Source organism: Callospermophilus lateralis, chromosome 9 (assembly GCF_048772815.1).
Source record: "Callospermophilus lateralis isolate mCalLat2 chromosome 9, mCalLat2.hap1, whole genome shotgun sequence".
In the NCBI taxonomy this organism is placed as follows: domain Eukaryota; kingdom Metazoa; phylum Chordata; class Mammalia; order Rodentia; family Sciuridae; genus Callospermophilus; species Callospermophilus lateralis.
The window spans coordinates 56,593,217-56,617,577 of record NC_135313.1 but is presented as its reverse complement, the minus strand read 5'-3'; the positions used below and the strand labels follow the sequence as shown (position 1 = coordinate 56,617,577).

The following is a 24,361-nucleotide window of genomic DNA, read 5'->3' as shown; positions in this document are numbered from 1 at the left end:
TTTCCTGTAAAATTCAAAATTCAAACTTGGGGCCCTCTAAAAACATGAATTGAAATTACGCTTCCAGGGGCACTATTTGTTGCTTGGAAATCCTAACTGCTATAGCCACGTTCATTGTAGATAGTAAAGAAGAGCCTGGGATATCAACAGGCCTATATCATAGAATCAGGGAAACAGGGACAAAATTGCTGGTTTCAGTTTTGTCCTCCTGAACCCCAATCAAAATTTCTCATTACTTACTCACAAAATGCTTTCAATGTTTTGTTTTGTCAGGATGAAATGGGGGGTAATATCAGAAATATTTAACAACCAGGAGGCATAGGCACTGAACAATCTGATGCTACAACAGGGTCCCAGGCACCTGTTCTGTGGCCAGTGCTAATTCAATTATGGAATTACAGGATCCTCGAGTGCACTCAAGTAACTGATAGTTCACCCATCAGTTTTGAAGCATTTCAACAGTTTTGATAACCAGTATGTCTGTATCAAGGCAAACAAGACTGACTATCAACTGTGGAGAGGGACTGTGCCTCCTCACACCCCCAGGAGAGCTACTGGTATGGGAGTGGAGCTGGTTGTCCTACAGGGCTCTGAGTGGCCAGCACTGTGGGGACAGAGCCCAGCCCTTCTTCTGAACCCTGAGCTGAGGCAGAGCCTCCAGATTCTGAACCATTTCCAAGACTCCCAGAACCCCTCACTCAGGACTCCCAAGGGTGGCTGGCTGGCAGTCTCCTCATTCCCAGGCACCTTCAAGGAGCAGCCTGGGACAGCTGCTGCCAGCTGGCATTGCAACAGGCTTCTGTAGGAGGGAGGGCTGGGTGTTCCTCTGAGGGTTTAATGGAGCAGCATGTTATCAGCCCACTGGTGTCATTCCAATCAGCATGGGGTAGAGGCCAAGCAAAAGATTGGTTCATGAACTCCCCCACCTCAAGGCCTGGTTTGGCAACTCCCTGAAATATGTGAATGGCACCTTGGGTTTTTGGCTTATCATAAAGAACACCATTCTGTATTACAATTTAGTCCACATGTGAGATCATGGAAGGGTTTTTGAATTACTGAAATGCTCTGGTTTGTTTCCCTTTACTCCATGCTTCTGGGAAGGGGACTGGGGGAGCTGTGGGTACAGGCAGATCTTGGTCTGAATTCTGGCTCCTGACAGTGGAATGCGGTCAATACCCTTCATTCTCTGAGGCAATACACACCTCTGCACATGGGGCTTATCATAGAACCTGCTTCATTGCCTGATTGAGGACTAATGAGATTACGTAAAGATACATTTGATAAATGCTCTTATAAGCTGATGACAAGTTGAGAATTAAAAACTTTTCATCTCAGCTTGGACCAGGAAACACCAGTATTATTCCAGAGAATTACTGTAGGTACTTTTTAAATAGATGCTTTTTGTTCATACAAGTTGATTAAAAAGCAAGACCAAAAGGCGACTTTAGATGTGAAAACAAAAGTTAACAATCTTGCATGAACTGAGATTCAACCAATGGGAACTCAGAATTCTACCTCTTGAATAAAGAGTCTACCTCCTTTTCCATAGGAAAACAGCATAAATTACTTCATTAACGTTTGCACAACTAGACATTGTTTGTTTAAGGGATAACAAATGCAACACCAATTATATTTAAAATAACATTCACATAAACAAAAATTCTAGCAATCAATCTCATAACATTTCCTTTGATTGCTTCGACATATAAGCAAAGGAAAGCTTGCTTATTTTAGGCATTGCTTCTGCCCATTTAAAATTTTTTTTTCAAGTTGTAGTTGGACACAATACCTTTATTTTATTTATTTATTTTTATATGGTGCTGAGGATCAAACCCAGTGCCTCACATGTGCTAGTTGAATGCTCTACCACTGAGCCACAACCCCAGGCCCTGCTTTTGCCTATTTTGCTTTTTTTTTTTTTTTTCCAAAATAAGAGTTATGGAATCACTGAGGCTTAAACCCTGAAAAACAAAGTTTGCGATAAGAATCCTGCCCTTTCTACTGCTATTTACCTTAACGAGCATTCTCTGAATCAGTCCTAGAAATCAAGCAGTGAATAAGATATTATGCAGTCCCACTCCATGTTGTATTTTTTTAGGACTTTTGGATATTAAACCACTAAGACCATTAAGAAAAATTAATTTCTTCTAGGATTCTTACTCCTTCACCCAGAAATGTGTATCTAGGTCTCCACTGCCATCTCCACGTGGACGTCTGTTTAACAAAAACCTCAAGCTCAGCTGATCCCAAGTCAAACTCTATCCCCTCTCCATTCCACACTGTTCTGCCTATAGCTTTGCCCATTGCAGTTTGATGGGATTCCATTCTCCCTGTGCTTAGGCCAAAAACCTTGGAATCATCCTTGACGCCTCTCTTTACTTATTATTGCTCAACCCAACAGTTAAACTTGTTAGTTCTATGTTCAAAATATCCAGTCTCTAATTATTCCTTGTCACCTCTGTTCCTGCCACGCTGGTCCATGGCACCATGGCCTCTAGTGGGAGTACTGCAATAGCCTCTTAACAGGTCTCTGGTCTCTCTTCTATTCTTGTGCTCCTACAAACTATTAATCCAGCAGCCAGAGGGATCCTTTAAATATAAAGTCAGTTCACTGCCTCTCATTGCTCAAAGTCCTCCCAAAGCACCCTCTCACTGTGAGGGAAAGCCAGAGTTCCACATGGGCCTGCCAGGACACTAGGGTCTTGCCTCCAATTTCTCACTCTGCCTGAGTCACACCTGCTCTGTTTTATTCCTTGAATATGCCAGGCACCCTACTGCCTCATTGCCCTCTGCTTTCCCCCATGTATCCACCTGGAAAATTCTCTTACCCCTTCCAAATATTACCATCTTTTCCATGATACTCTAGTCACCCCCACTTAAATCCGTATATTCAACATGGTGCCTCTGCTCTGCTTTACCCTGCTGTATTTCTTCATAGCAATGATGACCCTCTAATAGAATATATCATGTAATACGTTTTAGGTTTATTGTTTATTGTCCACATTTCCCACTAGAAAAAGATCCACATGAAAAGTGCTCTATAAATATTTCTAAATTAAGGGGAAATGGTGGCGGTGGTGAATCTTATAAAAAAATATCCTGTGTCCAAAAAGGGCCCTGTGATTTCCAATGCTTGTGGCAGTTGCAGAACAGCAAAGAGTTAAGACTGACTGACGCTAAGGGGACAGGCAGTTGCTTGCCAGGAAAGACCCTTAGGAGTGGCTGTGATATTATGATACATGTCTTTTGGGGTTTAATTCATGGTTTCTGGTTCTTCCTCAAGGCAGGTCATAGAAGTTCTGATCTTCCCCAGCCTTTCTGTTTTAGAGCTGACCATAAAGAAAATTTCTGACTTACCCTTATCAGATAGGAGGTCACAAGACCCTCATCATTACAGATTGGTCCTGCCCTATGCCCTGGAGAAAGGAATGCTGTACAGACAGGATAAGAAGAATGCTGAACAGACAGGCCTCCCTGGGTTTCCCCACTCAGTATATTAGCATAATGTATGCAATGAAGTCTCCACAAAACCCCCAAAGAACCAGATAGAGAGTTTCTAGATACCTAAATAGTGCACAGGGGTTCCTGGAGGGTAGCAGGTAACACCTTGTCCCTTCTTCCATACCTCACTCTATGCATCTCTTTATCTCTGTTCTTTATAAAGTGCTCCTCTGAGTTCTGCAATCTGTAAACCACTCTAGCAAACTAAGTGAACCTAAGAGAAGGTTGGGGGAACTTGGGTTTATAGTCAGTCAGTCAGAAGCACAGGTAGAACAACCTGAAGCTTGTGACTGGCATCTAAAATGGGGGTGGTGCCTGTAGGAGCCAGATCCAGGTCCAGTTTTGGGGGCTGAACCCTCAACCTGGAGGATATAATGCTATCTCTAGGTAGACAGTGTCAGAACTAATTCTGACTAGATACCCAGCTGGTATCTGCTGCTGCAGAATTAACTGAATATTGACAGGAAAATATGCTCATGCTTTATAGGATCATAGAAAACAATCTGTGTTGTGTGAATTTACAGAGAAACTGAGTCTGAGTTGAAGTTGGTTTAGGGATAGTTTACCATACTTCAAACAGTTATTGTCATAAAAAGTTCTAAAACTTCCTTTTTATCTGGGTGCCAGAGAGATAACTTAGAATGGCTGACCCCAATTAAAAATCTGCAAGGGCTGCTGGGCATACCAGAATTTCCAAATGATGTCATTTCTTTCCATTGACCATGTTCATTGTCCAGGTTTTACCCTTCTGTAATAATGGTACCCAAGAAGCCTCGTGGCATTCAGAAGGTAGTTCAGAGACCTTAGAATCAGTGCTAAGGAGGGCTGACACTTTTGAGGACTGCGTGATCCAGGGCACAGTGAGAGCTGATATCATCCATATCGCACAACAGATCTTTATCCATATTTCTTAATCTACTTTCATTTACACAAGATTAAGTCTCTTTTCCTGGCCTCTCCTGAGCCCATCAGTAATTTTTCCTCTTAGGGCCTGTCCTCTTCTTTCCCCATGAGGACCAGCTTCTTGCACACAAACCATTTCCAGGTAGGATAGGTTAGGTTTCTGCCTACAAAATTACAACCATATGACTGTCTCCCAGGAATTAAGGAGAGATCAGTTTGTCAAATACTTAATCTCTTAGTATACTTCCATTAGGCATGTATCTGGTTCTGTAGATCCTGGAGGGGCACCTCTATCTGGATCCCAAGTCCTTGAGACCCCCTCAACATGGCTCCCGTATGTGGTGGCCAGTGCTCAAGTCAGGAGCCTTGTTCTGTGCCTGCTATTTACTAATGAGCTATTCTGACTCACACACAAGTCACCGGACCTTTCTGGGCCTTAGTCTCCAAATCTAAAAAGAAAGGGCATAGAACTCTCTTAAGGTCCTTTCTGTTTCTTAAAAAAAAAAAAAAAAAAATCCAAGTTTCCACCAGGTGCAATAGTGCATGCCTATAATCTTACCTGAGAGGCTGAGGCAGGAGAATCTCAAGTTTGAGGCAAGCCTCAGCAATGTATTGAGACCCTGTCTCAAAAAAAAAAAAAAAAAAAAAAAACTAAAAAAAACTAAAAAAGGGCTGGGGTGTGGCTCAGTGGTAGAGTGCTTGCCTACCATGCACAAACTCCTGGGTTCAATCCCCAGCACTGCAGAAAAAAATAAAAGTAAAAAATCCAAGGTTTTATTTTTACCTACCTCTTTAAGTTTTAAATGACAACAGTGTCTGAAAGTCTCTTTCCTAAACTTTTCCCAAGGCCAGATGTTCCTGGCACTAAAGTAGAAGGGAAAAGACATTTTTAAATAACCTGACATTTTTGTCTTTTGGAGCAAATTATCCTCTGGCCTTTTCACTTCTCTTTCTCTTACTGCTACTTCCTTATGAGTCCTTCAAAAAAGTTTTTATAAGCAGTTCATTCATCCTAATTCACCAGGATCTAATGACAACATTATTTTCTCCAATTTATTTTTCTTATATGAAAATTCTCAACTATTTTTACTTTGGTAACTATGCTTATCAGCATTAGTTTGTCCCTGCTCTGCAGGAAAGGTTGTTAAACACTCTGGGAAAAAGGGCCGGGGAAGGAAGCACTCGGTTCTTGTACACAGGTTCTGGCCTAAATTTTCAGAAGGTGGTGGGCATGAAATGGCAGAGATGAAAGCTGGAAGAGAGAAGAGGAAAAACAGGGAGAAGAGAAAGAGTGAGGGCATAATACACTGTTTACTTTGAAGAGGTTCAAGAGAAGCTCTGGTGGCAATGCACCAAGAATGTTCATTTAAATGATTTGTAGAACTGGGACTTTCCTAAGGAGTCACACTGTGGTGAGAAGCAAAATTGGAACATCAATTCTCTTCTTTTAACAGTTCCCTCTGTGCAGCTTTGTACACAGCAGGCTGTGAGGTACTGGGCAGCCTCTCTACTGGGCCTGTACTCAGTTCTTGGGAGGATCATTCTACAGGTCTCTAAAGCCTTAAAGGAAGACCAAAGCTTTCCATTGCTAGCCTAGAAATCAAAGATACTCCAAATCACTACCATTTGTATATCAGTGATTTACTGAAAGAATGGCAGTTCACTAGCAAAACCATATATGCTTAGCCACATAGCCGCCTAGTCTAGGGTTACTAGCATATTCCAAATAACTGTAGGCTCCAAGATATCATCTAATGCCTTTTAGTCAAAGAAATGCATACTCTAAAGAATTTCCCCTATTAATCCGTCCATATACAGATATATGTGTTTATACGTACCTATATCTGTATATGGCAGATTAATAGGGAAAATTCTTTATACATACATATACATATATATGGTTATGTTTATGCATGGTTTAAGGACAAATGCTTATCCTACTACAACAAGATGTTTTGGGTTTTTTTTTTTTAAGCCACACTGAGATTACGAACCAATACAAAGGCCACAGGTGGTACACATCTGTAATCCCAGTAATTTAGGAGGCTGAAGCAGGAAGATCTCAAGTTCAAAGCCAGCCTCAGCAATTTAACAAGGCTCTAAGCAATTCGGTGAGACCCTGTCTCAAAATAAAACATAAAAATATCAAAGGGCTGGGGATGTGACTCAGTGGTTAAGTGTCCCTGGGTTCAATTTCTGGTACCGAAAAAAAAAAAAAAAAGTTAACTTAAAAAATGACATAATGATGGGCTGGGGATGTGGCTCAAGCAGTAGCGCGCTCGCCTGGCATGCATGCAGCCTGGGTTCGATCCTCAGCACCACATACAAAAAAACCCCAAAGATGTTGTGTCTGCCGAAAACTAAAAAATAAATATTAAAAAAATTCTCTCTCTCTCTCTCACTCTCTCTCACTCTCTTTAAAACAAATGATATAACAAAATGTAGACATGAAAACAAGTATAAAGGAAACCTAATTCATTCATACCAGAAAATATCAAAACAGATACTTTGGTAAGTATCTAGCTAGTTAAGCCTCAAAGCAGTGACTTCTCATTCGCATTGAGAAATTACAATGTTAGTGGTACATGAAGTCAGCAGAATGTCATATAAACTAGAAATAGGCTCTCTTAAATTCAGTTTGCTGCAAGATAGTTCCATTTCAAGGTCTCGTCTTTTTCCAGTTTATTCTTTTCAGGAAAAGCTTTCTATGCCCTTTCATAAGCAAACAAATGCACCCACTCATCATTTTCATGAATGAACAAAAGCAATTGTTCTTGCCATTTTCTGATGCCTTGGGGGGTGGGGGCATTTACAGGCTTATTTAAAAAATAGCACCAACCTTTCAACTAATGAAGAAACTGAGGGAAACTGAAATGGCCAAGTGACAACACCATCAGGCGTACAGGAAATCCCTTCCCTGGTGATGTCATTGAGTCGACATTAGCACTTGTAATACTTCATAGAATACAGCACTTCCAGCAAAAGAATCACTGCCCACTATTCAGTCAGGCTGCTCATCATACCTTCTGTGTACTATTTTCTTCCAGAAAATCTGTAAAATAAATACCCCCTGTGGCTACTCCTCCAGAACAGCCCAACTAAGCTTACTTATTTTCCTGGATCAACAGTCCAAATCCCCTTTGGATCCGTAATACCCAGAAGCAAAACATGAACATTTTGTAATGAGCATGCATGAAGGAAAAAAATACGATTTTGTAATGTAAGTTATCTTCAATCTCTGTGTTTGGAAGGAGGGTGATATAGGAGGACTGGATGATCAGAAGCTAAATGTAAACTCGCCACATGATCCAGCAATACTGGTTCTGAGTATATACCAAAAGAACTGAACACAGGGTCGCAAAGAGATTTGCAAACCCACATTCATAGCCACATTATTCACAATAGCCAAAAGGTGAAAGTAACCAAATGTTATTGATGGATTAGTGAATGAAGAACATATGACATATATATACAGTGGGATATCTGACCTTAAAAAAGAAACAAATTCCAACATGCTACAATGTGGAGAAGCCTTAATGACATTAAGCTAAGTGAAGAAAGGAAGTCACAGGAAGACAAATACTGTACAGATTCCACTTAACTGAAGTACCTAGAGAAGTTGAATTTGTAGAAACAGAAAGTAGCATGGTGTTGCCAGGGGCTGGTAAGAAAGGGAAAATAGGAAGTTGTTTAATGGATACAGAGTTTCAGTTTTGTAAGATGGAAAAATTCTGGAGGTTGATTATACAACCATGTGAATATTAATGCTGCTGAACAGCACGCTTGCTAGTTAAGATGGTAAATTTTATGTTATGGGTATTTTAACTCAAGTAAAATAATGTACAATGCCTAGTATTGCCCAATGTGATGGTGATGCCAATAATACCTTACCCTTGCCCAGGAAATTCTCTGAGAAACCCAAAGTGCTAGCTAGGCCTCTAGATTTGCTCATTCCAACTCAAAAATGAATGAATTCTGTTAAAGGGTGGCACCCATCAATTTTATTTTCTTTTTCCCTGTTATCAAGAATGTTTGTATGTCATCATTTTATCCCTCTGAGATTCAAGTCACCCAAACATCTGTGAATGCTGACTTGTTACTTTTGTGTCAGGTGGGATTCTGGGGAGAAGAGGCTGCTTGTATGTCGGGGTCTGGGGGAGAAGAGAAACTCGTGAAGTCAGTGCCACTCCTCTTCCTTTTTAGAGAATAAAGTGTTCATACTGTTCTTCCCCATAAAATTCATCATTTTATCTCCATTTTACAAGTGACCAATCTTTTTTTTTTTCTCCACTTTTCCCCTTCAAACAGAACTCAGTGTTCACCTTGGCAGTAACACCTGTCTGAATATTACACACAAGATTACTATTGCAGGAGCTCTGTACCATCCAGCAGGATCCACCCCCTTCTGCCATCCTGTGCCGTCCTCTTTTTTTCTAGAACCCCTTCCAGGCCTGGGGGTCAGAGCTGTTGCATAAAGATTACTTTTTAAATCTTTTCTTGCAATTCAAACACACAACACACACAGACAAGCGCACACACACACAAAAAAAAAAAAAAAAAAAAAATAGAGGAAGTAGAAGACTGGGGAAGGGGCCAAGAAATGTCTAGGGAGATAAAAAAGAAATGGAAAAGGCTTTTGGAAGGACACATTCACAAGAAAAGACATCAGGTCCATCTGGAAAGTATTTTAACAAAATAAAAAGCCCCTTTCTACTAGGAGCATCAGATAAGCATAACACAAAACTCCTTGAACAGCAAAACTCTATGATAAATTTCAAAAGCAAAATGAAAACTGAAAGAAGTGCTCCTTCGAGGGACATGGGCCCACTGGTAAGTCTCCTCCAGGCGCTCCTGGAGGCGAAGGCAGCAAGGTCCAACCGGTCCCCTCACACCCAGGGAAACTGTGCGCTGCCTCAAGTCAGAGCTAGTGAAGGGTTTCTGAAACCACCAGGGTTGAGATCCCAGCTAGAACCTCCCTGTTGTCATCTTCTCCCTTTTCTTGCACAACAATGGTAGTAAAAAATAAAAAATATGTGGCAATCTGAGGACATACCCAACCATGATTTTCCTCTTTCATCACTGTTCTGGATAGTTTGGATGACTGAGATATAAACAACACGTGAGTCCACTAAACCTTCACCCCTTTGTTGTTTTTCAGTAGACACAGCTTAGAACACGCCGGCTGGAATGACGAGATGAAAATGGAAGCTCTGAGTCCTAGTGTCCTCTCCTCGTTACTGCCCTGCCTCCATTAACACGTTAACATGGCCAAAAAAGCAACCTAGGATGTTTTTCAAAACATCCAGAGAGAGCTGAGTGATCTCTCTGGCTAACCCGTCCTAGCACTTAAGAACAGTTCAAGAATGAAGTAATTTCTTTCTTCTAGCTCAGATTTGAGATATTTTCCTTTTTCATTACAGGTCTAAAAGCAGCAGGTCATTGTGTCAGAACCTTGACTTGCTGTTCTTTATCAAACTGCCCCTCATTGGCCATAAGATAAACAATCTTGGGCCTTTTAGATGTGTCTGGGCTCTTCTTTTCCAACCCTTTACATATTTTTCTGGCTCTTCTGTAGACTCTTCAAAAATCTTCCTTTCTAGAGGAAGCACAAGGCTGAGGTCAGAAAGCTCTAGTAACTAACAGCCAAGCCTCAAGGCATCTCCAAACCCTGCTGGCCTTAGATCCAGGCTGTGCTGGCTTCTTAAACTGCTGCAGGCAAAGGACTTCCTCATCTCACATTCAAGCAGCCTTACCCCTTCTCTACTCCCATTTTGGGTTAACAAGAAAGAAAAAAAACAAAAAAAAAAAAAAAGGAAGCAAAAAAAAAAAAAAAAAAAAAACCCCAAACAAAAAAAAAACCCAAGAATTTATAGACATTAAATTATTTTAACGTGAACTATAATCCAAAAAGATGTGTTTTACAAGATGAAAAATACATAAAAACAACCAACTTTTGCATACAGCCTTGTGGCACGTTTTTACTCACAGTATTTCTGTATGCTCCAACACCCCACATATGTCTGCAATGATCTGTCCTGTTTCAGATTTATGCTAATAAGTAAAAATGAGAAGAGGCTTAGCTGCATTCCATGAAATAAGTTCTTTAACAAACATCTGAAGTTTTGTTCTGTATCTTTTTTAAAGGCATAGAAATTCTAAACAGGGAAGCAAGAGGTTCTGAGAATTTCATTGAGCCACTATGGCTCAATGTTTGTTCCTCTAACAAAGTGTAGTTACCACCTATACACCGGATCTTATATTCAAAGCCAGAGCAATTTCTTTCCATTAGAGAAACAAAGACAGTTCAAGGAAAGAGAATCAATTAGGTGTTTTACAGAAGCTATGAAAAGTTTTTCAAAGGTGGTGGTGGAGCACTAACCTTTGTTGTTTTAATCCGCTGCAAACGGCCAAGTGCTCAGTCCCCTGCTATCTTCTGGCTGACTTCCTGTAAATGCTGCATGTGACATTGCACTTCCTCACAGGCACCTTCTTCCACTCGCCTCTCTACTCACTCAGAGGCATGTGATAAGATCGCCTGGCTGCTTTTTCCTATGGGGGTAACCCTGTGCCTACAGAAACGGTTGTCTCTCCGCAGGGGTCCCCCAGCTTCTTCTGGGTGTTCCCAGGACACAGGTAAAGAGGAAATAAACCCTGGGGGAGTGCTTTCTGAACCCTTGGCACTTCTGACTCTGTTCGGAGGCAGAAGATGGGGGGAAGGGAGGGAGGGAGAGAGAGAAGCTCCAGGGTCTCCACCTGGGGTTGAGGTTCCACAGCTGAGAAGGGGGTGGTCACTACAGCAGAGCCTGGGGCTTGGGCACTCTCCCATTATCAGGGCAGCCCCTGATACTACTACTGAGCCTCCAGACTTCTGAGGAAAAGCCCTCAATGGTGCTGCTCCCAGGATGTCCCCATGCTCCTCTCTGGAGGTCACTGCTATCAGTGGATCACACCCAGGTCTCTGCTGCTCACATTTCTGGATTCTGCAGTAACCACGGCCACTCACCCTGGACTTCGTGGGAGAGTTTCAAATTCACACACAATCTAATTTGTCATGTTAGACAGTGTGCCCTAATTCCTGGTTTAGAAAACAAAGCTGATGTATTGTCAGCCTCCCTAGGCGAAAAAACTCCAACACTAACCTGGCAAGAGAGCCAGGGGGTGTCCAGATGATGTGCCCTTCTCTGCCCTGGACAGGGGAAGACTGGGAAAGAGTTGGGGCCCCTTCAGCAAGAAGTCCCAAGGTGCCACAGCCAGCTTTCTGGTTTCTGTAGTCAGTGCTCTCCTCTTTTACGATCCCCCAGCTCTCAGGAGGGTCCAAACACACTGGAATTTACAGATGTAGGAAGTGGTATGTGGGAGTAAAACCATGTCCTGGACCAAGGGGAATATTCTGAAATTTGTACAACTTGACTCAGTGTAGAAACCCCAAAATTGTTTCTCTTTGGCTACCCTGGCATAATTCTTTTCTTAAAAATGCTTTTAAAGGGATTTTATTTTATTTTGGTTTTTAGCAAGGTAACTATAGAAAAGTTCCAAGTCTTGAAAATATTACCCTATAATTCCCCAATGAGGTTTTCCATATGAGAACACTGAGTAAAGAAAGGAGTCCTGAGAGTCAGAGCTGTGGACAACAAACTGAAGTCTTGCCACACGATTGCAATTCTGGCTTTGAAAACACCCATAACTATTTTAGCATCTTGACAGTTGATGGCTAGTTTTCTGATTGAATTGTACATTTAGATTAGCCAGGAGCCAAGATGACTGTCCAAGCTAGAGACATGGCATCAGCTTTAAAATACGAATAAGGGTAAAACTTCAACATCCTGGAGTCAGACATTGCAAAGGGCTTTGGAAAAGCAAAATGCTAAGTGGATGAAAAATAATGATCCTATCTGAATGTATTTAGAAATGTCACACACTGGGTTAAGCTCCATTTTTCAACCAAGCAGTTGCATTTGTTCTGCTTAAGTTGTGCTCTGTGTGAAATTAGTAAAGGTCTTAACAAAATGCTTTATAATGTTCCTTTTAAATCCCTGACCTGGCTTTTGGTCTATGATTTTTGTTTTTCTGTTTAGGCATTTAAATTTTTAAATAGACTTCCTTTTTTTTTTTTTTTTCAGAAACAGCTATGAATTTACAGAAAATTGAGAAAATGGTACAGAGTGCCCATATATTCTATACTCCGTCTCCTATGATTAACATATAATGTTAATATGATACACAATATGATACAAAATTGCTGCATAAGTAACAATTAGTAAACCAGTACTGAAACATTATTATTACTACCACCCATAGTTTATTTAGACTTCCTGAGCTCTGACCTGGGGTACTTGTGTTCCCAGCTCCTATCCAGGACACCACATCACATTTAGTCACCAGGTCTTCCTAGCTCCACTTGCCTGTGACAGTTTCTCAGATTTTCCTTGTTTTGGTGAGTGTGACAGTTCTGAGGAGTACTGATGAGGTCCTTTGCAGAATATGCCACAACAGGATTGTCTGATGCTTTTCTCAAAATAAGAAGGGGTTATGATTTATTTAGGACAAAGACAATGTACTATTCTAATCACAACATATTAAGTGTCTATGTTATCAGAATGATTTAATAATGTTGATGTTGGACTGGATCCCTGGGCTGAGGCCGTGTTTGTCAGTTTCTCTACTGCTGGGCTGTCCCCACCCCCTGCCCCCTACAATCCCACCTTTCCATGTACACTCTTTGGAAGAAAGTCCTTGAAGGTGGAGTTCCACATAAATCACTTGAAATTCTTCTGCATGGAAGATCTGCCTCTTCCCCACATTTATTAATATTTTCAATCATTTTTATATCAATATGGCCTTGTAGATATTTATTTTATAATTTGGGCTATAATTCAACACCACTTTGTTGCCCAAATTGTTCCAGCTTTGGAGCTGGGAGTCCTTTCCTTGGTTTCTGTGCTCCTTGGACATACTCCTTTCAGTGTTTTTCTATTTTTTGTTTGCTTGTTTGTTTGTTTCTGAGTATTTTTTACTTTCCATCACTATGAGATGCTCCAGGTTCACCAGGTATAATACCTCCCCAACCATCCATGATTTTTGTTTTGACAAAAAATAAAATAACTTTATGGGCATGAGAAAATGTTTATTTGCCTTCAATTTTTATTAGTCCTGCCCATGTATATTAATAAAACATATGTTTTAATTGCTTTCATAAAATTGTAGCATCTACCCAGCAGCAAAACATCAAAACCAAGATACCAACTGAGTGAAATTCTGCATTTCCTTAATTCTAAGACACATCTGCAGCAGTAGCATTTTTTCTTCATATTTTAACATTCCTAGATCTAAAGTGTACTTTTCATGTTATGTCCTTTTTTCTTTCCTTATGTGTCATTAATTTGATGCACTTTAAAATCAATGTTGTCTTGGTAGTAGAGGAGGCTGAGCTGTCAATCACCTCTTGTTTGCACCACTGAACACCACTGAACTATTTCCATTGACCTCACCTCACTGAACAAAATAAAATGATTAATAAAAATGATAAAAATGGTTTGATGTTTAGCATCTACAGACATTAAAAAAGCCTAAGATTTCTAATTACTCCAGATACTTTCTTTTTCCCCAAACCATAAATTCTCATCAAGTCCTAAATACAGATGAAAGAGGTAGAGTACTAAACTTTTTCTGGGCTTACTATTGGACTCCTTTTGTGTCTCTCTACCAAGATCTCATGAATCTATTATCATGTCTATGGAGCCTACTATGGCTGCAGGGCTGGGAGAAGGGTTTCAGCCTGGCTGATGGGGAGTGTGCCTGGTTAGGGGAAGGCCTCTGGATTTCTACTTTCTCACTGGGGACAGCTGGACAAGTACAGAGTGGCAAAACCGCCATTCCCATCCCTGGAGCTAGGACCTGGTCTCCAGCTAATGAATCACTATTGCTTGGGAACATTGTACTTTGTAGATTTTTTTTCTTCTAATGGACAGACATTAATTTGACCACTTACCACTGGCATATTTCACAAATTGTTACTGACAAAATGTCCAGTCTTTTCATTTGGTTAGGCAGAACTTGGCTAATCTAAACTCTGCTTTCTGCCTTGCTCTTGTATAGACGTACCAAGATACTGACAGTACTGTTATCATCTCACCCAGAAATGACTGAAGAGATGCTGCATGGACTTTTTTCAGCACTCGTTTATTAAATCCTTATTACACATAGACACTGAGCCAAGTGCTTTACACACATATTTCCACTTAATTATAACAACTGTGAGGTAGGTACTGTCATCTCTACCTCACAGGTAGAATAACCAAGCTTACAGAGATTAACTAACCTATTCAGGGTCCCCTGATAACCTTGAGGCCAACTTGCAAGCTCAGCTGTCTGACCACTAGGGAAATACAAATCAAAACCACAATAGGATACCGTCTAGTCTCAGTTAGGATGATTATTATCAAAAACAAAAACAATGAAAAACAAATGCTGGTGTGAATGCAGAGGAAGGGGAACTTTCAAACACTATTGGTGGGAATGCAAATTAATACAGTCCATATGGAAAAAAAAAGTAAGGAGGTTCCTAAAAACAAACAACAAACAAAAACTAGAAATAGAACTACCATATGCTCCAGTGCTGGGAGCCACAGCCAATTAATATGATGCATGGCATTTTTGATTGAAAGGTGATGCCAGCTAGCCATTGAGATGATATGATTATGTTAAAAATTACATTCATATGGATACCGGACTCCTGCTGCGGGACTCCTGGAGAGTTCCCATTGGTTGGGAAAGTGCAGTAGGAGGGAATTCCGGGGAGGCGCTTGCGCTAGAGTTCCGGGAAGGAACCGACAGAACGCCGCGTGGGTGGATCGGGAAGCTTCCCGGGCGGACGTGTTATTGGCGGTTCTTTCAAATAAAGTTTGTTCCTGTTTGAGTGGCTCGTGATCTTGTGCCCAGCCAGAGACTGCGGCAACTGGTGGCCCTGTACGGGGAGCGCCTGAAGCTTGGAGGTGAGTAAAATTGCTCGCCCCTGAGGGAAGGCGACAGAATGGGTGACCATTTCAAAAAACAATGTGTTCTTCTTTTGATTTATTTTGTTTTTGTTTCAAGCTGCCTATCCCTAGAATTTTCTCAGGCAAACTGGGAAAAATGGTTGGCTCAAGGCTTGAAGTTGTTTGGCCCGGAGAAAGAGAAAATTGATACAACTATTCTTTGCTCCGTTTTTGTTTCATTCTGTTTCGGCTTTGTTTTATGCTACCTTACTGGGTTGCGTTACCTTTATAGTAGATTAGAAACTAGTAAAAAACAAACCGAAAAACTGTTAAGTAAATTGTTAGAGGTCCAAACTGTGGTAGAAAACATGTCAGGTCAAGCAAAAGAGAAGGTCTCTCCAGCTAGTCAGACAGAGGAAAATTTGAAGAAAGAAAGCTTAGAGGAAAAACGACCATCAGTTGGGGAGTTACAACAGGAGGCTGCTACTAACTCCGTTCTATCACCAGAGGGCGTAACAGCTGAGCGGCCCTCAACTCCCGTAGTTGATGCACAAAATCCTAAGGCAAGATCCCAAAGACTAGCATGCCCTGTACTTGAGCAGGCAGGAGGGCAACGAATTCACCGCGCTCTAGATTTCAAAACAGTAAAGCAATTAAAGGAGGCTGTAACAACCTATGGCCCGCAAGCACCCTTCACCATAAGCATGGTCGAATCTATTACCAACTTAGACATGACACCAGCAGATTGGGCTAACATGTGTCGATCTGTGCTAAATGGAGGACAATATTTGTTATGGAAGGTTGCCAATGAAGAATTCTGCATGGAGACAGCTAGGCGAAATACAGCAGCCGGTTACCCTCAAAGAAATCTGGAGATGTTGTTAGGAAAGGGACCTTATGAGGGTCAACGGCAACAAATTGAATATGATCCTGGTGTATACGCACAAATTGCTGCAGATGCAGTTAGGGCATGGAAAACTTTACAGGGGCATGGAGATTTACAAGGACAGTTATCTAAGGTAATACAAGGAACTAACGAACCTTACGCTGAATTTGTAGATAGGCTTATTCAGACAGCTTCTAGAATATTTGGAGATGTAGAACAAGCAATGCCATTTATAAAACAACTGGCTTATGACCAAGCAAATCGTTGCTGCAGAGAGGTCATTAGACCATGGAAACATGAAGATTTAAACACATATATTAAATTATGTAGAGACATTAATGAACAAGGACAAGTCTTAGCAGCAGTACAACAGGCTTTAGATGCCAGGCCAAAAACATGCTACAATTGTGATCAGACAGGACATTTTAAAAGGAATTGCCCCATAGGAGGAGGGTTTAACAAAGCTAGGTATCAAAGGAATAGAATACCAGGTATTTGCCCACGATGCCGTAGAGGGAGACATTGGGCTAATGAATGCCGTTCTCAAACCACCATAGAGGGCACTCCGTTATCAAAAAACGGACAAGGATCAAGTGTTTACCCACGATATCGTGGAGAAAGGCATCAGGCTCCATTGCCAAAAAACGGACTGGAGGGCCCAATGCTCCGGGGCCCAAAACCACAAATATACGGGGCAATGGAGGAACCCAGCAGCACCATCAAGGTAGTGCCCAGGACACATTATCCATTAAATCCCTCATCAGACAAACTAGAGGGAGCGCAGGGCTGGACATCTGCGCCTCCGCAAGAGCAGTACTAACTCCAGAGATGGGAATTCAAATCATTCCCACAGGAGTAAAAGGACCTCTTCCCCAAGGAACGGTAGGCTTATTATTGGGACGCAGTTCTTCCACACTAAAAGGACTTATGATAAGTCCCGGGGTAATTGATCCCGATTATGAAGGTGAAATAAAAATTATAGCTAGTTCTCCAAGAGACATATCAGTTATCTCACCAGGGGATAGAATAGCACAGTTACTAATAATACCCAGCCTACATGATAAATTTTCTAGTCGTACTGTAGAAAGAGGTACCAGGGGATTGGGCTCCACAGGTGTAGATTGGGCTATGCTGTCTTTAAATTTAGATTCTCGCCCCATGCTAAAACTAAATATTCAAGGATACGACTTTAATGGGCTACTGGACACAGGTGCAGACCTTAGCATCATATCTAGTCAGGAATGGCCAAAACATTGGCCATTACAACAAGCCACTCAAACGCTTCGAGGCCTAGGAGTGGCTACTAATCCCCATAGAAGTGCAATGGTATTAGATTGGAAGGATCCTGAAGGATGTGAGGGAACTATACAGCCATATGTATTGGATCATCTTCCTATAAATTTATGGGGACGAGATGTCCTAGATCAATTAGGTTTGACGTTAACAAATAACATCAATCCTAATGCGCCCACTACTAGGGCTAGACAAGGTTTTAAAAAAGAAAAAAGATTAGGAAAACAAGGACAAAATATAGCAGCACCAATTCAAATAGATCAAGGAACAGACAGACATGGGTTGGATTTTCAAAAAGGGCCACTGAGACAATAAAAATTACTTGGAAATCAGAAAGACCAGTGTGGGTTCCTCAGTGGCCCCTAACTAAAAAAAGATACAAGTAGCCCATGATCTGGTCAAACAACAATTAGCGAAAGGACATATACAACCTTCCATATCTCCCCATAATACTCCCATTTTTGTCATTAAAAAAAAATCTGGTAAATGGAGATTATTACAAGATTTAAGAGCCATTAATAATGAGATGGTTATTATGGGACCTGCTCAATCAGGGATTCCCCAATTGTCTGCTTTACCAAAAACCTGGTATGTTTTAGCTATAGACATTAAAGATTGTTTTTTTTCAATTCCAATTCATCCTGAGGATAGTCCACATTTTGCATTTACTATCCCTGCACTAAATCATGAAGGTCCTGATCAGAGATATGAATGGAAAGTACTCCCTCAGGGGATGGCTAATAGTCCAACTATGTGTCAAATTTATGTTAACAAAGCAATCCAACCACTTAGAAATCAAAATCCTAAACTACAAATATTTCACTATATGGATGATATGTTATTGGCACATAAAGATAAAAACACACTGCTAGAATGTTATGCCACACTTACAAATTTATTAAAAGGTTATAATCTAGAGATAGCAATAGATAAAGTACAATTAAATCTTCCAATTAATTACTTAGGAGTTCTATTATCCTCAACCATGGTCCGTCCACCAAAAATTCAAATACGAGTAGATCAACTCAAGTCACTTAACGACTTTCAAAAGTTATTGGGAGACATAAATTGGATAAGGCCTTATCTAGGCATACCAACAGGAGAGCTAGGACCTTTATTTGATATCCTAAAAGGTCCATCAGATCCAAATTCACCCCGCATGTTAACGCCTGAAACAAGAAAGGCATTAAAAATCATTGAAACATATATGGAAAATATGCACTTGGATAGAATTGATATAAGTTTGCCTTTATTATTTATTGTACTACCAACAAAAAATATTCCTACAGGAGTATTTTGGCAAGAAGGTCCATTATTGTGGATACATTTATCTTATTCTCCTAATACTATTCTTACTAGATATCCTGAGGCTGTAGGACAATTAATACTCAAAGGAATAAAAGCAGCAAAGGGAGTGTTTGGGATTTCTCCCAATAAAATTATTACTCCATATACTATGGATCAAATTGATGAGTTAGCCAATGAGTTAAATACTTGGGCAATAATCATGTGTAAATCTAATGTTTCATTTGATAATCACTTGCCATCTAATCCTTTGTTGTCTTTTTGGTCTAAGCATCCTGTAGTTTTTCCAAAAATGACAAGAAAGACCCCTATCATGAATGCTCCAAATATATTCACTGATGGGTCAAATAATGGTACAGCAGCAGTAGTTACCCCTGATCAAACTTTTACATTTTTAGTACCCAAACAATCAACTCAAAAGGTAGAGCTTAATGCAGTATTACAAGCTTTTATGATGTTTAAAGACTCTGTATTTAATTTATTCTCTGATAGTCAATATGTAGTTAATGCTATAGTATCCCTTGAAGATGCTGGTAGGATTTCCCCTTCTTCTACTGTTTTCTCTTTGTTTTCCACTATACAAAGTCTAATCTGGGACAGAAAAGATCCATTCTTTATAGGACATATCAGGGCACATACAGGATTGCCTGGAGCCCTTAGTTTGGGCAATGAATTAGCAGATAAATCTACACATGACATACATATTTTCTCCACAATAGAAGAAGCTATAAATTTTCATAAAAGGTTCCATGTCAATGCTAATACTTTACAAAAACGTTTTAAAATAACTAAAGAACAAGCCAGACATATAATAAAACAATGTCAAAATTGTGTGACATTTTTACCACAAGTTAATCTTGGAGTCAATCCTAGAGGACTGATACCTAACCATATTTGGCAGATGGACGTCACACACTTGCCAGAATTTGGAAAATTAAAATATTTACATGTTACAGTTGATACTTCTTCCGGATTTTTGATGGGCTCCCTTCATGCCGGAGAAAAAACTAAAGATGTTATAGCTCATTGCTTACAAAATTTTGCCACTGTGGGTGTTCCTAAACAGTTTAAAACTGATAACGGTCCTGGCTATACCTCTACCTCTTTTAAACAATTTTGCTCATCATTTGGTATTACTCATATAACAGGAATTCCATACAATCCACAGGGACAAGGCATAGTTGAAAGAGCTCATCAAACTATTAAAATGTACTTATTAAAACAAAAGGAGGGAATTGGAAAGGGGTATATATCCCCCAAAGATAAACTTAAAATAACCCTCTTTACTCTAAACTTTTTAAATTTGGATTCATCAGGACTTAGTGCTGCGGAAAGGCATATGTATCCAAAAAATGTGCATAAGCCTAAAGTTCTTTGGAAAGATATTCTAACAGGACAATGGAAAGGTCCTGACCCAGTAATTGTCTGGAGTCGGGGCTCTGTTTGCGTGTTTCCACAGGGAGAACAGCAGCTGATTTGGATTCCAGAAAGACTAACTAAAACGATTTCTACAGATCAAAAAGAAGATGATTTGACTCAAATCCATAACAGCTGATATCCAGAACTCCAGCTTGGCCATTCTTATATCTGCGACAGTGATTAACCAGAATGCCTTTTTCAATATCTATTTTATTATTGCATTTTTCCATATCATAAAGTTCTATTTTATTTTTGAGCTCATACAGACCTAGGTTGATGTTTTTCTGATCAGTTTTATTTTTTAACTGTGGAGTTTTTAACATTGCAATGGAGATTTCACCTAGGTGAAACTACAAGGCCTTTACTATTGTCTTATGTGTTGTATGTTATATGTGCACACTTCTGTTTTGTGTTATGTGTCTATATGTGCGTATGTCCATAGATCATATATGAGGAGTGCTCATAAAAAAAATGGATCCAAGTAGTTTTTATTATTCACGTAATTTTAATGGTTTAATTTAAATTGGGTAAACAGCTGTTAAAAATTATTTTAATATGTGTACAAATAAGCAGGTTAACAAATCTGTTTGTTTATTTTCATCTTTCCTTTTCATTATATTTAATAATTCTGTTCAAGATAATGTAAATTGTTCTAAAAAAAAAAAAAAAAATGTTTTCTTAGTACCTGTTAAAATGTTACATTTTTTTTTCTTTCTCTCTTTAACATCATTGTCAGAATTCCTATTTTTCATCCCAGTGCCGGTGAAGACAAAGATGAAACCAAACTACAACTTCTTCGATAATTATCACAACAAACTGTATAAACTGATACATCAATGATCTTGGGAGGAAATGGACATATTGATAGATTCCTCCACTATGAACTGCTTACAAAACTTGCCTGGACTATGTATCACTTGTATGCACTGTGATCTATCTGTTGATACAACAAATTATGGTAATGCTGGCGTATCTTTGCTGATGTGTCACCAGTGATGCAATTTTCCCTAGGAGTCGTCAATTGATGTGGTGTTGTGGCATTTCTGTATCCTCCTCCCTTCTACTAGTGATGGTCTAATTTTGGGGGCCAACAGAGGTGAGGCAAAGAACCTCACCCCCCCACTGGCACCAAGGCCAAATCTGGGGGCCAACAGAGGTGAGGCAAAGAACCTCACCCCCCCACTGGCACCAAGGCCAAATCTGGGGGCCAACAGAGGTGAGACAAAGAACCTCACCCCCCCACTGGTGCATAGGCCTATCCACAAGTATGGCTATATGCTGGACCGGTAGTCAGTGACGGGTATGATCCAATTGCAGTGGTATCAACCTAAGACAGGAGGCTGACGCCTAAAGGTCAGTTTTCCAATGACGGGTAAGAACCATATGTTGAATTGGACAAACCTAACAGGCACGGTCCCTAGCCACATTACTTGTTACTTAATTAAACAGAAGGGGGGAGATGCTGGGAGCCACAGCCAATTAATATGATGCATGGCATTTTTGATTGAAAGGTAATGCCAGCTAGCCATTGAGATGATATGATTATGTTAAAAATTACATTCATATGGATACCGGACTCCTGCTGCGGGACTCCTGGAGAGTTCCCATTGGTTGGGAAAGTGCAGTAGGAGGGAATTCCGGGGAGGCGCTTGCGCTAGAGTTCCGGGAAGGAACCGACAGAACGCCGAGTGGGTGGATCGGGAAGCTTCCCGAGCGGACGTGTTATTGGCGGTTCTTTCAAATAAAGTTTGTTCCTGTTTGAGTGGCTCGTGATCTTGTGCCCAGCCAGAGACTGCGGCACTCCAGCAATCCCACTACTGGATATACATCCAAAAGAAATAGAATCAGTATGTTGAAAAGACACCTGCATTTCATGTTTACTGCAGAACCATACATAATAGCCAAGATACAAAACAGTCATCAACAGATGAATGGATTAAAAAATGGTATTTGCACACAATGGAATATTACTCAGCCAGAGAGAGAGAGAGAGAGTGAGAGAGAGAGAGAGGGAGAGAATAAAATCCTGTTACTTGAAGCAACATAGATGGAACTGGAGGACATTATTTTAATTGACATAAGCCAGACACAGAAAGACAAATATCATAAGTTCTCATTTATATGTGAAAGCTAAAAAAGTTGATCTCACAGAAGTAGAGAACAGAATAGCAGTTACCAGAGGAAGGAAAAGGTGGGGAGAAGCAGGAGGAGAAAAAGATGATGGTTAATGGGCACAGGGTGCCCACTGGGTGGGAGGGGTAACTTCTAATGTGTATAATACAGTAGGATTCCTATGATTGGCAGCAACTAATTGTATATGTAAAAATAGCCAGTACAGATATTAAATGTTTCTAACAAAAGGAATGACAATTATTTGAAATGATAAATATATATGAGTATACCAACTACCCTGATCTGATCATTACACTTTGCAGGGACTTACTGAAATATCACACTTTACTCCATAAATATGTACAATAATTATGGGTCAATTATAAATAAAAATATGAAAACAAAAACTCACAAAAGAAAATAAAATTTCAATACCCTTGGGTTGTCATATGTGGCCAATATGACTTTTTTTTATTAACTGAAGATTTTCTTAGTCAAGACTTAATTAATTTTTGTAAATACCTCCCTCTTTTTAAATTGCTTTCCCTGTTTATTGGGTTAAGCTGATGATATTGATGTTATTCAATTATTCTATTCTACTTATTTTTGTCTACTTGATCAAAGTCTGAAAAACATTCTGTTAAAGTCTCCCAGTATGATTATGGAAAGTCATTTGTATTTTTAAATTTTTTGTTTATATTTTTATTTGCTTATATCATTTTATTTGTATTTTTAAAAGATATTGCTTTATCTAATTCAGTGATAGTGTGTTCAGTGCATCAAGATTTATTACTAATAAGTATTCTTTTTTGGACTTATATTACTTTTTCTTCTATACATTAAGGTGTTTTTTTAAAATATATTTTTAGTTGCCGATGGACCTTTATTTTATTTTTATTTTTAGTTGTAGATGGACACAATACTTTTATTTTATATATTTATTTTTATGTGGTGCTGAGAATTGAACCCAGTGCCTCACTCGTGAGGGGTAAATGCTCTACCACTGAGCCACAACCCAAAACTTATACCTTAATGGGTTTTTTTTAAACATTTAATCCTACATTTTTATATTAAATTATCCCATTTTTGTCTTGTTAGTACTTGCCAACTATTCCTTAATTTCATCCTGTGTAATTTTGGTCTATGTTCAACTCCTGAAGAAAGCATGTAACTAGATTTTTTTTTTTTTAATGAATCTGAGAGTTACTGATTGTATTAAAGGAATTAAGCTAGTCCCATTTATTGTTATATGTTTATCTTATTCCTGACAATTTTATATGTTTTCTATTATATTTTTTAATTGTTTTTGTTGTGGTTTTTTTCCTCTTTTTCTGGATTTTTGCTGACTGACATGCTTTTTATTATTGAAGTACCCTCTACCCTTGGCTGTGTGAGTTTTAGTATCTGATGGTTTAGAAATCCCCCACATGTCCTCCTAGTGAACATCAGAGACCTGCATGGTAGGGTCAGTCCATTGTTTTGGGGAATGAAATGATAGCTTCATGTTAATAACAATAATGACATATTGGGGGGGGGTTGATACTATATGGGCATTAGAACTCCTCTAAAGCATATGTCACTTGGTCTCTATTTATTCCCGGAACCATATGGAAGGCTGGCTATAACTCTCACCAATAATGTGGGTAAGTGTGGACAGCCAGGAAATCAGCTAAAACATTGCCAAGAACACCCTGGGGAATGCTTCTGCAAACTTTGGGCTCTGAGACATGCAGATACTGCAGATATGTGTAGAAGTATCTGCAAAAGAGATGCTGTCAGGGAGCAATTCTTGGCCACCTTACTCCCAGTCACTAAAAATCATCACTGGCTGAGGAATCTGTTCTAGAGCTGCACAAGAACATAAGAATGTAAACATATCCTCTAAAGAGTAGAGGAGGTCAGCCAGGTGTGGTGGCACTGGCTTGTAATCCTAGAAATCAGGAGGATGAGTCAGGAGGATCGAAAGTTT

The 24,361-nt window shown here is 39.8% G+C and overlaps 1 protein-coding gene across 3 annotated transcripts in view; it reads right to left on the bottom strand.

Moving 5' to 3' along the window:
* The window catches only part of Wipf1 (WAS/WASL interacting protein family member 1), a 122,477-nt gene that overhangs the window by 62,803 nt on the left and 35,313 nt on the right, over positions 1–24,361 (bottom strand). The window contains exon 1 of one of the 3 annotated variants that reach the window (XM_076866296.2): positions 10,784–10,841. The exons of 1 other annotated variant lie outside the window; for it this stretch is intronic. The gene's annotated coding sequence lies outside the window, so the exon portion shown is untranslated. Of the gene's footprint in view, positions 1–9,457; positions 9,532–10,783; positions 10,842–24,361 lie in introns of those variants that run through there. One more of the 3 variants, XM_076866299.2, reaches the window with a different exon arrangement.